The sequence below is a fragment of the Sinocyclocheilus grahami genome, unplaced genomic scaffold (assembly GCF_001515645.1).
Source record: "Sinocyclocheilus grahami isolate Dianchi unplaced genomic scaffold, SAMN03320097.WGS_v1.1 scaffold538.1, whole genome shotgun sequence".
Lineage (NCBI taxonomy): Eukaryota > Metazoa > Chordata > Actinopteri > Cypriniformes > Cyprinidae > Sinocyclocheilus > Sinocyclocheilus grahami.
Window position 1 is genome coordinate 642,825 of NW_015505717.1, and position 16,300 is coordinate 659,124.

Below are 16,300 nucleotides of genomic sequence, written 5' to 3' on the forward strand. Positions count from 1 at the left end.
ATTACTTTAAGAGCTGCCACTGCTGAACATGACACAGATCTGACACTCATTGTATTTTCTCACAACTCTTTACCTTTCGTGACCCACTTCAGGTCTTAAAGTCTCTACTATTGAGCTGACGAGTTGAATCGGGTGTTAGATGAGGGAGACAGTGCTGGGGTGCTCCAGACCAGGACAGTTTTGAAAACCACTGCATTTCAGAGACATGTCCTTGAATGTAACTCATAACAAATACATACATGCACAGTTTTAAGGCAGCTTTAATCGCCTTTTTGGTAACTTAATGACTTAACTGACAACATAACTACGACATTGCATGCTCGTAGGTTTATTTGCACTTTAATGTGGAATTATATACAACGAGCCATACTGCATTTGTGCGTGCAATTGAAGAGCACGTGCTACGAGCACAGTATAATGGCTGACAGGACAGGAAAATTCTTTTATATATATAGCATCTGGACCAATCAGGCACACCATTTTTCATTTGATTTAACAAATCAATTATTCATTAGATTAACAAACATTCACAGACCCCTCACCCAATAAACATACTGGGTGCCAAGATGTCTGTGAACGAGGCCCAGGACCCTGGTCCCCATGGCAACCATGACACCTTTGCTAGACCAGATACATTTACGACCTAATGGCATGTTGAGAATTACCCCTCTCACTACAATTTCCATAGGAAAGGGTCCTGGGCCAGTAGAAATGGACTCTTCTAATTAATCCATAGGAAATCCTTTCTTTGAATGAACACACATATCCTTCAGTCCTTCAGGTATGTTGTCTTTGAGATTTTATAATGTTTTATGCAGGCTTATGATGGAAACACTCAGTCCTGTCATCTTGCCTATATGTAATCCTACCATGTTTAGTATCTATGAATTCGCCTTCTGATGATCTAAACGAGCGTGTATATTATATGTTGGTACATAGGCAATATATTAGTGTCCTGAGAATCTTTAGTAATTTCGATTCAAGTTCCATATGCAAATTACCATGCTTCCACACAAAGGGTCATAAACTCCCCAGTATTTCCAAACTCCCACTTGGGATTCCGGCCTTTCTCATTGGACAAGCCCATCTTGAGAGGCGTGAATCTTCTCCGACCTTAAAGGCCTCACATCAGTGACCCGCCCCAGAGTCGGTGGTTTGGTTGAATTCTGAGAAGATGAAAATGTGAGCTACAACGCTCCAGGACAACCTAAGTTTTGTGCCAGGCCTTCGGCCTTGACTTTTCCATTCACCAAGATTCTCTGACTCAAACTGGTTCTTTTTCATCAACCAACTTCAGCAAAGATCAACTTGAACCTTCAGATTGCATCAAGCTTCTCTTTCAGACAGACGAGACGTGCAAGTATTCAAACTTAGTTTTATTAATTGATGCATTAATTATCATAATGCACCTTTTTACAAAGTGTGCGTTTGAACTAAGAATCTGATGTTTCCTTCAGGCTGTAAATCTGCTGAATATCAAATGGTTCCATAACTTCATATTTGTATTTCTCTGCTCTTTACTGCTTAAGCTTTAACCCTTTCCTATACCAACTGTATGCGTGTGTGTGTGTGTGTGTGTGTGTGTATGTGTGTATGTTAGACCAGTTTAAGTGTTTATGTGTATGTTAGACCAGTTTAAGTGTTTATGTGTATGTTAGACCAGTTTAAGTGTTTATGTGTATGTTAGACCAGTTTAAGTGTTTATGTGTATGTTAGACCAGTTTAAGTGTTTGTGTAGTATGTTAGACTAGTTTAAGTGTTTATGTAGTTAATAAAGTCTTACTTGTATCACACTTGACGTTGTTCATTGTTTGCTCATAACTGGAGTCCCTAATCATGCAGATTTATGCCACAGGCTCTGTGTAGAGTTGTACAGTAAGAAAGTTATTTCCCTTAACTAGGAAATTAACGTTCTTAGAATTGACAGACAGTTGACCCTGAGAGGTCAAGTAAATATCTACAGCGGATCTAAATATTTATAATTAATTATAACTAGTTATGATTAATTATTCATATTTCCTCATGAGCTGATTCGCTACATATATATATGAAATGTTTTACATTTTGTCACTTCCCAACTACCCATGTTCCAGTAAGCCTGTCTTATTTTAACTGTGATATGATTAGGTTTTGAAAAATCAGGGGACGTATTACAGAAAGATCCTAACTTTCAAATCTTATCTTATCTGTTTGGTAACCATGGTAATTTCAGTTAGGACCACATTTAGGACAAAAGCTATTACAGAACAGCGGTTTTTACGTGTGTTATCTTATCTTAACTACAGATAGGAAGGAGGTATTACAGAAACCTCCTAACTTGACAAAAAATCCTAAAAACTGTCTTAACTTTAGGACAATCCCACAGCTGTCCTAACTTCAAAATTATTTGAAAGATAACGGACAAACCGCTTACAATTGTGCTGTCCAACAATGGTATTACATTTATTATTCACTGACAATGTAGAACGGAGATGTTTAATGGTAGAAAGACTCTTGGAGGACCCTGAAGATGTGTTACATTTTGATGACAAAACACTTATAAGTAATTACAGACTGCCACGCAACATGATATTACAGTTAGCACAGGAACTGCAACCAGCATTACAGAGACCAACAAAGTGTCATGGAGCATTACAGGTTATAGTGCAAGTGATTACTGCCTTAAGGATTTTTGCAAAAGGCGATTTTCAAAGTGAAGTAGCTTCTATTATTTTGTTTACCTCATCAGCAGCTTGCACAGTGTTGGTTGCTTGGTAACAGACCTGAGAGTGGATTGTCGAGCTTGATAATGCAATTTAAGATTTCCTAACTAGAGATAAGATACAATTTTGTAAGATAGGATAAGAATCCCAAATCAAGTTAAGATTTGCTTCTGTAATACGAATTTCTGAAAAATCCTAATTTAACATATCACATCTTAAGTTAAGACCTAAGATAAGAAACTTTCTGTAATACGCCCCCAGATGAGTAACTGTTACTTTTAGTATCACTAGTCAATCTTAACTATTTACTTCATCAACTTCATCAAGTCATACTGTAATGTAATGTAAGTATGTAAGAACTGTAATGTGTGTAACCCTTATGAAGGAAGAGGTGGGAGGTGTTTGACGGACAGTGGGCGGGGCATCAGACAGTCGTTAAAGGGGTCATATGATGTTGCTAAAAAGAACATTATTTTGTGTATTTGGTGTAATGAAATGTGTTTATGCGGTTCAGAAAACACATTATTTTCCACATACTGTACATTATTGTTTCTCCTCTATGCGCCGCCTTTCTGAAACGCGTCAATTTTTTACAAAACTCATCAGTCTGAAAAGCGAGGTGTGCTCTGATTGACCAGCTATCGCATCATATGACCCCTTTAGTATTCTTTCCTGTGTTTTTGAACAGTCAGCAAAATTCAGCGCTGCTAAGACAAGGAAAGATGATGGTTTATATGTGAGTATATTTGTCTGTCTATATATATATATATATATATATATATATATATATATATATATAGCTGTTGGTATGCATGTGTGTATGTCATAACATTTGCATAAATATTTAGCCCTTCTTCAGTGTTGTAGAAGTAAAACTGTTGCTTTCAGTGGACTCAAGGCTCCAGTACAGATCATGTAAATCTCATTCATTTTCTCCATAGGAATTTCAAATCATTCTGTAATAAAGACTTCTAAACATGAACCACACCAGTGAGGGAATTAACTACTAATTATGCCATTTATACAACAATATAATTGGAGCATATTGCAAATTATTGAAATATATAAGCTGTTTGAGCTTATACAGTGAGTATTATGTAAGTTGCGTTGCTTGTCGCTCCGAGTCTTGAATGGTTTATACATTATGGTTAAAATTGGTTTCTCTTGCCATGGGTGATGGCATCTAAACAAGATTAATTTGTGGTTTACTCAGAATAGATTTGACACAGCAGTTTTTAAGAGCACAAGTAGCTCGTACACAAATGCACAAAAGCACTCGTATCGTCTTGCCAGAGCATTACCTTCACCCTGCCCTTGTTTTGAAGGAACATACCAGAGCAAATGGAGACAAGAGTGTCTCAAGTCCCAGCGCCTGCTTTGAAGCAAGAAGCGAAACATTTGAGGGGGAAAAAAGGAGAAATAGTTTCTGATTCAAACAAACAAAGAGTGGTTGCCATGTCGACAGGCAGATATAAATAGTGTCCAATGTTTGTTTTGTGAATGCGGTCTCCCCCAGGAGCTTCAGAGACCAGGAGAGTGATTCTGATTAAACAGCCTTTCCTCATAGCGCTCAGCCCTGGAACGAACCATTAAACTGGACCAAGAGGTCGGACAATTTAAGGGGGGAAAAAAGCTTTTGTGTAGAGGAATGTACACTTAGTGGTAAAATACTATTATTGGCTTGAAATCAGAGAAATGTTAATTTAATAAAGATTATATACATATAGATTTTGTTCACCAAGATTGTCTTTATTTGATCAAAAATACAGTAAAAACAGTAATAATGTCACATATATTATTGCAATTTAAACTTATTTCTGTGATGTCAAAGCTGAATTTTCAGCATCATTACTCCAGTCTTCAGTATCACAAGATCCTTTAGAAATCATTTTAATATGCTGATTTGCTGCTTAAGAATAATGCATTATTTGCAGTGTTGAAAACAGAATATTTCAGGATTCTTCTGTGAATAGATTTATTTTTTTTTTTTAATAAATCTTTTGTTACATTATACATTTATTTACTGTCACATTAGATATGTAAGTGAACCCTATGGTTGTGTATGTAGTATATGTCACACACGTGTTTAAAATAAAAAATTTTATGAAAATATGTTTAAGGGTAACATTAGCAATTTCTTGATTGATTTATTGACTAATTAACTGAATGATTAATTATTGATCTTTTTTATTTTTTTTCGATGGATGATAATAGTTTGGTAGTAAAGGAAATCCCTACCCTAAGGCATCTCGCTGGTTCATACGGCTGAAACTATTTAAAGTACATTCTCAACTAGTCCCCTGTTACCTTGGTTACATATTCAAGAGGAGTAATGGTGGGATTATAAGAGGATTTCAGAACACATTTATTTTATTATACGGTAAATCTTACTAATATTTTTCTCAAATTGATACTGTATATAGTCAGTTAACACTAATTTCTGTTTAAGAAATGCCGTTTTAGTTCTGGTCTAGCAGTGCAATATAGGGTAATATAATTTAGCACAGCCACTCGGACCTCATTGTCTAAGTGTAAACCTCTTTTGTTTTTGTATGTGGCAGGGAATGGTGAGGGTTGTTGGAGCCAGGCAGACTCAGACGTGGACAGACAGAGTGGGAATCACGAGCTGTCCCCTCAGACAGCAGGAGGAGAGATTTATACATCCCCGTCCCAGTGGTTTCATCTGGACTCTTCTCTCCGATTGAACATTGGAACCTTCTACCTGGTCAAGATCCGCCTGTATCATCCTATTGGGTAAGACAGCGGTTTACTTTCACTTCAACATTTCTGGATTGGCTTGTGCACAAGAATCATTCTTTATTGGGTCAAGCTTTTTTAACCTCAACTTCAAAACAGATCTCGCAATAGACCTCTTATGAAAGAGAGACTTGTGTGTTGTCTTCTGCCTGTAGGGTTTTCTGACAGATGTGACAACTGGAAAAAACGTGGAATGTTTTCTGTCCCTTTCTCAGTAGCGGTTGTGTGTAAAGACGGGTGGCGTGAGGTCAGCCTCATTACACATCTGCGTGAAAATACGTTAAGTTTCTACGTTTCTCTTCTTCTTTCTTGCTATACTTCGATCACTTGTTATCTCTCTTTCACTTGCTGACTCAACACTGTACTTCCTCTTTTTCCACTCACTGTTTTGGTATTTGTTCCTACCTCCAGTTGTCTTTGTTGTCATCACATAGTTGTCTGGAATCCTCTCTGTTTTATTGTCTTTTTTGTCTGTGCCTCCATGTTTGTTTCCATTTTAAAGGAATATTTAACACAAATATTGAAAAATAAAATTATTCATCCTCTTGTTTTCCAAACCCTTAAGACTTTTTTCTGTTAAACACAAAATATGATATTTCTCACTAGACCCCATTGACATGACAAAAATGACAGTGAGACATTCTTGAGAATGTCTTCTTTTGTGTTCTATTTAATAAAGTTGTACAACTTTAGAATGACATAATGAAAAAAGAAAAGTTTAATTTTTGGGTGAACAATCCCTTTAATTTCATCATACTTTCAGCTGTGATTAATTAGGGATGAGCAGGCTGGTCAACGAGTTTTCTGGCAAGCTGTGATGGTTTAGAGCAATTACTGGTGGATAATTAGTCTGTTTATTTGTTAAATGTCGGTCAGAAGTCTCCATGTTTTTGGTTTCAAAATGCGTCAATATTAGTATTGAGCTAGCTATTTTTTGAATGGAAGGCAATGTCTTATATGAGTGACCCATAAGAAATGCATGTGACCAGGCCTAGTGACCCCTAATGATAAAGGACAAGTCATTCAGACAGTCTGACTAATCAATTTGTGAAATATTTCAATTTCTGATAATAATAGTGTAGTACTTTCAGCTCTAACGCATTTCACCATATTTTACCAACCAAGGCTGCTCTTATTTGATCAAAAATATCATAAAAACAGTAATATTGTGAAATATTTTTTACAGTTTAAAATAACTGTATTCTATTTGATAGGGCTGTCACGATTATGAAATTTGGCTGACGATTAATTGTCTAGAAATAGTCACAGTTATTGCGATTAATTATCTGTTTTAGGGCTTTGGCGATTATGATCATTATGCCGAATTGCCGATTATCACGATTAATTGACTGTTTTTTTTATGGCTTTCATTATATAATTGTGATTAATTTAAGGGTTCAGTAAATAATTATGATGTTATCTTTTAATCTTTTTTGAGTTATTATTTTGCAGTGTAAGATTACATAGAGTATTCCAAACTCTAAGAATCGGCCAAGCCAGCTATTTTTTTTTCTACACCACAGAATATCAATACTGTGTTTGTGGAACTAATGGTCACTCTTTTTTTAAACCCTTTGTTAAACATAATCCACTACATACTCACTACTAAAACTCCCATCTTCTCCCTCTGTCCCCTCACTGAGGCAGAAGTATCAAAACTTCTTTACAGAGAAAAACTACATTTGAATAAAAATATATAAGCTTTGAAATTAAACTAGCTGACGGTATAATTTAGCAGCAAAAACAACATCTTAAAAAAAAAATCTTTGGTGCACATTATACAATTTAAACATGTTTATTCTATTAACTATTTGTATTCTTACAAAATACATTCATGAAAATAAGATAGAAATCATGAGAAAAAGAAAGGCTTCTAATAAATTTTCTGTGTGCAAAACTTTGATAATGTGAAACGCTTCAAACAGAGTGGCACAAAGCTCTTATGCACATCCAGGGTGCAGAATGGTGCACTTGAAGCATCATGGAGTCGCAACTCTGCACTCCACGCGGTACAAACAAAGAGAAGAGAAATGAGAGAGCAATCAACTCCAGCAAATGTCATTTTATGCGAATCCCCAGACCTTTATCTACACATCAAGTATTATAATGGGAATATATATATCATCTTAGAGAGAGAGTTTTACTGTGCTGACTGTCATAACTGAACGTGACGTGCTGTTTGAATGCTGAGCGGAGAATTCAAACAGCACGTTTGAGGAGAGAGAGATTGCTTGGAGAAGGTGTGAGGGGATTGGGTCCAGAGGGCATATTGTAGGATGGCTGGAGAGGAGAAGTTTTGATACTTCTGCCTCAGTGAGGGGACAGAAGGAGAAGATGGGAGTTTTAGTAGTGGGTGTGGTTGATTTGAAGTCCTGTGTGTGGGGGACTGAGAATTGACTACTGATTGTTCTAGATTTGTCTGTGAAGAATGTGGCAAAATCATCAGCTGTTATAGAAGTGGTGGAAGGTGGTAGAGGGGGACAGAGGAGAGATATTATTCAATATAAAAATATTTGTATTTATTTAATATAACATTTTTTTTTACATTATAAATGTTTTATTGTTACTTTTGGTCAATTTATTGCTGGTGGAAGGTGGTAGAGGGGGACAGAGGAGAGATATTATTCAATATAAAAATATTTGTATTTATTTAATATAACATTTTTTTTTTTACATTATAAATGTTTTATTGTTACTTTTGGTCAATTTATTGCATCCTAAAAGCATTAATTTCTTAAAAAAACAACAACTCTTGATGTCCCCAAACTATTGAAATGTAGTGTATGTTGTCATTCCACAAACTTCAGAAAGTTTTTTGCCACAGAAACATGTTAGGATCACATTAGTCGCGTTCGTCATAAGTATTTCACCTTTTCCTCATCGAAGGTTTGATCTTCATCCTTCACAAGTTGTCTTTCCTCTCAGCGCCAGGGCAGTATAAATAGTTTAGATTCTGTTGTTAAAATTCGTTTTGCTTCCCATCCTGACTACCAGCTCCTGTTTGGAAAGGAAGAAGCTTCCAGGCTGTCAGAGCATGTTAGTGCACATATAGGCTGAATGTGGATGTGATATGTGTGGTGTGAGATGATGTTTCAGTGGGATTGGCTGTGTGTATCCATGTAGTGTGTCTGTGGGGACAGGAACTGATGCTGGTGGAGCTATAGTCGGGCCCAGCGGTGCGTGGATAAACCCGTCAGGAGTGTCTGTTCAGCTTTGAGTTCTGACAGGGATCTCTCTCTGCCTCTGGTGTCATTTTTCACACTCCCTCATTTTCTCCTCTAGTCCCCCCCCTCATCGGTCTAAATGGAAATCCACTCAGTCTCTATTTTTCCCCTTCATTCGGTGTCGTTCTTCAGCATCCTTTTCCTTTACGTCTCTCAACCTTTTTTATTAGGCTCCAATAGGGATGTCAAAAGTATTGGTACTACTGGTCCAAGTCGATAGTAAAATTTTGAACATGTTGCTATCAGTACCACCGAGTATGTGAGCGGAGTGGGGTATATAGCTATTTTTCCTTGGCTGTGTAAAATTTAACTTTTGTGGTCAAATGTTCTTGATTAATGACCGGCAAACCAATTTGTACATTGTACCAACTGTATACATTTTATGTCTCTTGTATCACTCCACAGTCTCTTTTTTCTCACATACTAATACATCAAATCAATATTTCATGCCCATTTATTTGGTTTGTGCCCATGTTTAAAACGGGATAATGTACCATGAGAATGCTGGACACACGGTTGGGTAATTTAGCGATAATAGCTTAGCAACTGTATTATAAATTAAATATTAATACTAATATTAACAAATAAAATTAAAGCAAGTGCTTCTTAATTATCTCTCTACAACACTGGTACAAACCAAATAAATGGGGATGAATATTGATTTGAGCTGGATTTATTTTAGGGATGTCAAAGCTAATTTTTTTGGCAGGCATTGCTTCAATCTTCAGTGTCCCGTGATCCTTTAGAAATTATTATAAAATTAATCTAATATGCTGATATGTTGCTCAAGAAACATTTCTTATTATCAATGTTGAAAGCAGTTGTGAGACTGCTCATTTTCATTTTGTGGAAACCATAAAGCATTTTTTCTTCCAAGAGTCTGTAATGAATAGAAAGTTTCAAAGAACATTATAAATGTCTTTACTGTCACATTTGATCAGTTTAATGCATCCTTGCTGAGTAAAAGTATTAATTACTTTTTTAAAAAATCACTGATTCCAAACGGTAGTGCATATTACGTTAACTGCAAGTTTGGCTGACAAGCAGGTATGTAATTAAAATAAGTAGTTTCCTTTTTTATATATTTTTTTATATATTCATAAGTTTTTCTAGATTTCACTTCTATATTTATTTATTTTATATTTAAAAAAAATTTTATGTTAATATTGACTTTGGCACTTTTGACATCCCTAATTCCTTTTACTGTTATTCTCGTCCTCTCACCCTTCCTGATTTGTTTTTCATCTCCTACAAATGTCTGTTTTTCATTCTCTTTCTCTTTTTCCTGATCTCTAATTACTAAACAATGAGTTAATTACCTGTGTCAGAGCTCATGAATTTATTCATATGCTCTCTGGCACTCTGGTAATTACCAAAAGCTTGTAGCGTACCAAGCAGAAAGGTTCTTCCCCCTCACAGGGGCTGTTCACATCTTTATTGCAGCGCCCCATATCCATTCACTGCCTCTTTAAAGGGAGACCCTGCCGCTATTACCAGGAGATGACTTATCATGCAACTCTTATTATGAAAGTCATGCCTCTGTTCTCATAGACGAATGTTTATAATTTCCACTTGGAATGAGTGTGACAAAATAAATCATTACATCACCATTGTTTACAGCAGCGATGTTTTGGAAAAGGGAGGGCTGGAGGTATTCGTGAGATTATCCGCAAGCTCAAGGCACTCCATCGATTGGCCCATTTCCAGTTAGTCCGTCCTCAAGTGAGTCTTTGCTTGAAACGACAAGCATCTGTACTCTCCACAGCTCTCGGCACAAGCTGCACAACAATGCAGCCAGTCTAGTATCTACAGAGAGACAGTGTACAGAAAGCATTGCTTAATGATCTTTAATATCTGCAGCTTATTAGGAGCTAATTCCTCCTCTGTGGCTCAAGTGTATCGATTGAAGGGCGACTGGGGAAGAATAGCTTCATAATGGCCTAAGAGTTGAGATTCAAGAGTGTTTTCAATCTGACAAATGAATGCTAACAATATGTTTACAATTGTAAAATGATCCTCGTAGGCATTATATGAAATTATATTGTGAATGAACGGGATTGAGGGTCGTAGGAGGTCAGTGTCACATGAAAAATACATAAAGAAAATATACATTTAACTCTTCTTTTAGATATTTCTAGTATTTTTGGCATGCGCGGCATAGAATCACTGCTGTGCAGAAATGCACTGGACATACTGAAGCGCTGTCATTTCCCTTGTGGGCTCCCTGATAAAGACTAAAAGGAAAGGTCAGTCGCAGGCCGGATGTCTCACAGTCAATGTGAATTGTGTTCAAAGGAGCTGCTGTTTTTCATGGAAGTTATTATCGAACGGGTGCTTCTTTCTCTCTCTTCGTCCGGCCAGATAATGAAACAAAACAATTGAAACAACCTTATCTGCCGTGCCTTGCAAATCCACATATTTGCGTTATTATTTTACACCGTTACATTATGATATCAGTGATGACAATATCTCGACTATGATTAGCTTTATGGTAAGGTTATGATAAGGTGTCTCTGTCCACATTTTTCTTACTAATTTTTTTTTATAACTATTTAACCAAATACAACCAATTTTTTTGTGGCTATTTCAGTTTGGATACATTCTTTCCTTTAACAGTGTCACACATCATGAACATCATGTTTTGATCTACTCTTGGTGTCTATTTTAGTCGCTAGGTAGCTCTACCCACACTGAAATCTCATTGGTCCAAAGTCTTGCTCAACATTTTTGTATTTTAAAAATCAGATATGTTCACATTGGCTCTGTTTTTGCTCATATGACTTTCTTTCAAATGTGGAACAAAAAAGAAGAACTTTTGAAGAGCATTCTGGTCGCTCATTTCCATGTAATCACAAAGAATGAGGACTGGAGCTTTCAAGCTTCAAAATGTACACAGAATCACCTCATGATTAGGCTGAAATTTAAGTCCAGTTGATGAGAGTTCATTAGATAAATAAAGAATGAAGATCAGTCAGATCTTTTGATTGATCCAGGTCCACAAACTAACCTATATAACTATTTAACCAAATACAACCAATTTTTTTGTGGCTATTTCAGTTTGGATACATTCTTTCCTTTAACAGTGTCACACATCATGAACATCATGTTTTGATCTACTCTTGGTGTCTATTTTAGTCGCTGGGTAGCTCCACCCACACTGAAATCTCATTGGTCCAAAGTCTTGCTCAACATTTTTGTATTTTAAAAATCAGATATGTTCACATTGGCTCTGTTTTTGCTCATATGACTTTCTTTCAAATGTGGAACAAAAAAGAAGAACTTTTGAAGAGCATTCTGGTCGCTCATTTCCATGTAATCACAAAGAATGAGGACTGGAGCTTTCAAGCTTCAAAATGTACACAGAATCACCTCATGATTAGGCTGAAATTTAAGTCCAGTTGATGAGAGTTCATTAGATAAATAAAGAATGAAGATCAGTCAGATCTTTTGATTGATCCAGGTCCACAAACTAACCTACTCAATCAAATAAAGGCTCACTGGAGATGAAGATGGTCCGTGAGAACTTAAATTTCAATCTGTTCTAACATATTTATGATACTCTCTGGTGCTTTTACGTCTGTATTGCTCCATTCTCAATTCTGTGTGATTGCAATGGAGAAAAACAACCCATGCATTCTGAAAAATTTAGCTTTTGTTTGAGAGATTGTGTACTTTTGGGTGTTTAGCACTAGCCAAGCGGCTGAATGAAAATACTAGCAGATAATAAGATGTTCATATAAATATATTGTAGTTATTCTTACACTGTACATTCCTGCAGGCTGTTTTGTCTGGGTTAGGGACACTGGCCACTAAGAAGCCAGAAAGACGAGAACAGAGCAAGTCTTTCACCGAGACAGGGAGAGATGAGTCATTCCTCATGTGAGATTTTGAGGAAGAATTAAAGGGAAGCCTTCGGCGGGGACGCGCCAGGTCCTTCTGCGCTCTGAAGCTGCGAGAGAAAGACATGTGGCAGATAAGGTGCAAGGCGGGGGAGGTGATGTGTTTATCGTAGGCAGTGTGTGTGAGTGTGCGCATGAATGTTTTTCACAGGCCGGACAGCTTCCATAATGTGCGGCAAGATGCTTGAGGTCTCTGTGATTGACGGGTCCTGCCGGGTCTGATGGATCCTCGGAGGGAGAGGACAGATTAATGTCGCTATTTTTCTGTTGCTTGCTACTTTATTTAGCTTTCGCCCTTCCGCTCTCATGCACGTTCTCCTCACTTTTCTTTCCTGTGCCTTGGTCTCCCTTCATTGTTATTCAGAGTGAAACTTGATTCATTTGGCTGACAGGAAGTGCAGTTCTTGGAGTACAAACCTGAGCATGCACGTATCTGTCACACCCTTGTGAAAATGCAAACACTGCACAGCAGTGTTTAATCAACACATACATACATAAACGCTCATTTGCATGCAGCTAACCGTGGCGTATGGTGGACTTCTGAAATGAGGAGCCAAATTCCCCTCTGGGCTTTTTCGTCCAATTCATGTAACTAAACGATGTTTATATTTACATTTCATGGAGACATAATTTCCATTTGATGTTTACAAGGTTTATACTGTAGATGGCAGGGATTTTCAAAATGGGGTCCAGGGGCCTGCTAGTGTGCTCATGGGAGAAAAAAAAAATAACAGTACCATTTCATTCTGCTTTTAAAAGACTGTGTTCATCTTTTCTCCCTATTTTTTCCCCCTTTCAACATACATACTTTTAAGAATAGTTGGTATTTGTCTCCTTGGGTTTGTTGGATACTATTCTCTATTAAAATTAATATAATAGCCTAGTATATTATTATAGGTAGTAAATTATTATTATATACTTTTACACAACAATATTTGTGCTATAAAATAATTCTAACTTACATACTGGGTAAAAGTAAAAGATAAACAGTTAACTTAATACAAAGTAAATATGTTCCATAGATAGTAATCTATTCTTTAGCATTAAACAAAGACAATTATATGGTTTAGCACACAGTTGTCTTAATAATAAAATACTTACTATTTTTCTCATTCAGTTTGAAAAAGGTCTTTATGAATTATAGAATTTAGTAAATATTTTAGCATGTTTCATCATATTTAACGGTCCTTTGTATCAAAAATTTTGAACCCCCCCCTGCAATATATGAAACACCATTTACCTTATTCTATCAACAAACAACCAATAACTAGTATTTTGTATGTTTACATTTTCATTCTAAACCAAGTTGTATGAAAAAATTAAAATAATACAATAAAAGCATATTATTATAACAATCATTAGGCTATTACTAATATCCACTTTCTTTTCAGATCATTAGACAAGAAAACATTGGTAAACATATACACTATTTGATCTTTTAACATTTGTTTTAGTTGCTTTCTTATCCAAATTTTTGAGCAGTTGCTGCCTAGTTGGATGTATGCTTGTCTTCAGTAGTCCATTCTTGGAAAATCATGCCCTCTTTTACTTGTTCTCTCTGTTCCCTTGTTTCTCTCTCTTTCTTTCACATTCACAGAGACAGAGAGCGAGGGATCAGTTGAGTAGCTCTCTCTGGTTGAATGATTCATCCCAGCACACACACAGCTAGGAGAGCTTCTGATGCAGATATTTTTAGAGTGCGTTGGCAGTGGGATCCAGGGAGATATATGTGTGTGTGTTTGTGTGTGAGTACTACAGACAAAACCAGAACGTGATCAGAGAAGTAATGTCACATCAGAGCACAAAGACAGTGACTCAGTCTACAATTCTCCTTCCAGTAAAAACACACAGCGCTTACAATCAACAGACTCTACTGTCCAAATGATCAAGTCAGACATTACTGAACGCAAACACAACGCAAATCACCACACTTTGACCAAATCACTGAGAAATGAACACATTACAAACTATACTGACCAATTGGCGACCAGAGCACAGACAGTACTGAAACAAATAATGTTATGTGTTCTGTAACCATGGCTGGATTCACAAAAATCTCCTTAAGGAATAAAATAAGAAAGCTCTTAGAATAAATTATAAGAAGAATGTTAAGTACTCTGCTTGGAAAAATTCTTAAGAATTTCTCATATATTTTTATTCCCTGTTGATAACCCACAATATTTCCAGCTGGAACACAAGTATCTGATAAACCTACAATTATTCTAGATTAGACAAGTAAAATATTATAACAGTAATATGCATTATATGAAGCTAGTATTAAAATGTTTAATATCCGAAAGAACACAATAAATTCATTAAACATTTTCTCTTTTGGTTTTACTTTATTTGTATATATGTTTTTTTCAGAATTTGAATTCTTATTATGTTTTGTTTTTTCAGAATACAAAATATTCTTCGCTTAAGAAAAATTACGAATTTTATTCTTTAGATTGTTTTCGAGCCCTCTAGTTAATCTGAGTAATGCTTTTTTTGTCTTCATCAAGAATTTATTTGATTTTATTTTGAAACTATCAGACAAGCCAACTTGTGGGCTGTTTGGAATAATTTACTAGCATACTACTCTTACTATTTCTGCAACATACAGAATGTATACTATAAAGTGCACTTGCCCTTCCATATGCAGAGTGATGAATGAACCAGAAGAAATATTCACTTTGATTTCAGTATCATTATTTGATCAGACTACCAAAATACTGTGTGTAAAGACTATTTACACAAGGTATACAGTGAATACAGTGATAGTGCATACCTCCCTGTGTGTATACAGCACAGTATGTATAAAGCAGTATGCTAGTATTCCTTTAAACATAGCCATAGACTCTATACTAACAGCACAAAAACAGTGACCTCATAGTTTAACGGTCCTTTGTATCAAAAATTTTGAACCCCCCCCTGCAATATATGAAACACCATTTACCTTATTCTATCAACAAACAACCAATAACTAGTATTTTGTATGTTTACATTTTCATTCTGAACCAAGTTGTATGAAAAAATTAAAATAATACAATAAAAGCATATTATTATAACAATCATTAGGCTATTACTAATATCCACTTTCTTTTCAGATCATTAGACAAGAAAACATTGGTAAACATATACACTATTTGATCTTTTAACATTTGTTTTAGTTGCTTTCTTATCCAAATTTTTGAGCAGTTGCTGCCTAGTTGGATGTATGCTTGTCTTCAGTAGTCCATTCTTGGAAAATCATGCCCTCTTTTACTTTTTCTCTCTGTTCCCTTGTTTCTCTCTCTTTCTTTCACATTCACAGAGACAGAGAGCGAGGGATCAGTTGAGTAGCTCTCTCTGGTTGAATGATTCATCCCAGCACACACACAGCTAGGAGAGCTTCTGATGCAGATATTTTTAGAGTGCGTTGGCAGTGGGATCCAGGGAGATATATGTGTGTGTGTTTGTGTGTGAGTACTACAGACAAAACCAGAACGTGATCAGAGAAGTAATGTCACATCAGAGCACAAAGACAGTGACTCAGTCTACAATTCTCCTTCCAGTAAAAACACACAGCGCTTACAATCAACAGACTCTACTGTCCAAATGATCAAGTCAGACATTACTGAACGCAAACACAACGCAAATCACCACACTTTGACCAAATCACTGAGAAATGAACACATTACAAACTATACTGACCAATTGGCGACCAGAGCACAGACAGTACTGAAACAAATAATGT

The 16,300-nt window shown here is 36.1% G+C and overlaps 1 long non-coding RNA gene across 1 annotated transcript in view; it reads left to right on the forward strand.

The window, feature by feature from the left end:
- LOC107555579 (uncharacterized) overlaps nt 1-5,480 on the forward strand; it is a 29,912-nt gene extending 24,432 nt beyond the window's left edge. The window contains exon 3 of the long non-coding RNA XR_001605178.1: nt 5,264-5,480. This is a non-coding gene — a long non-coding RNA (uncharacterized lncRNA). The remainder of the gene's footprint in view (nt 1-5,263) is intronic.
- Nucleotides 5,481-16,300: the final 10,820 nt, after the last annotated feature.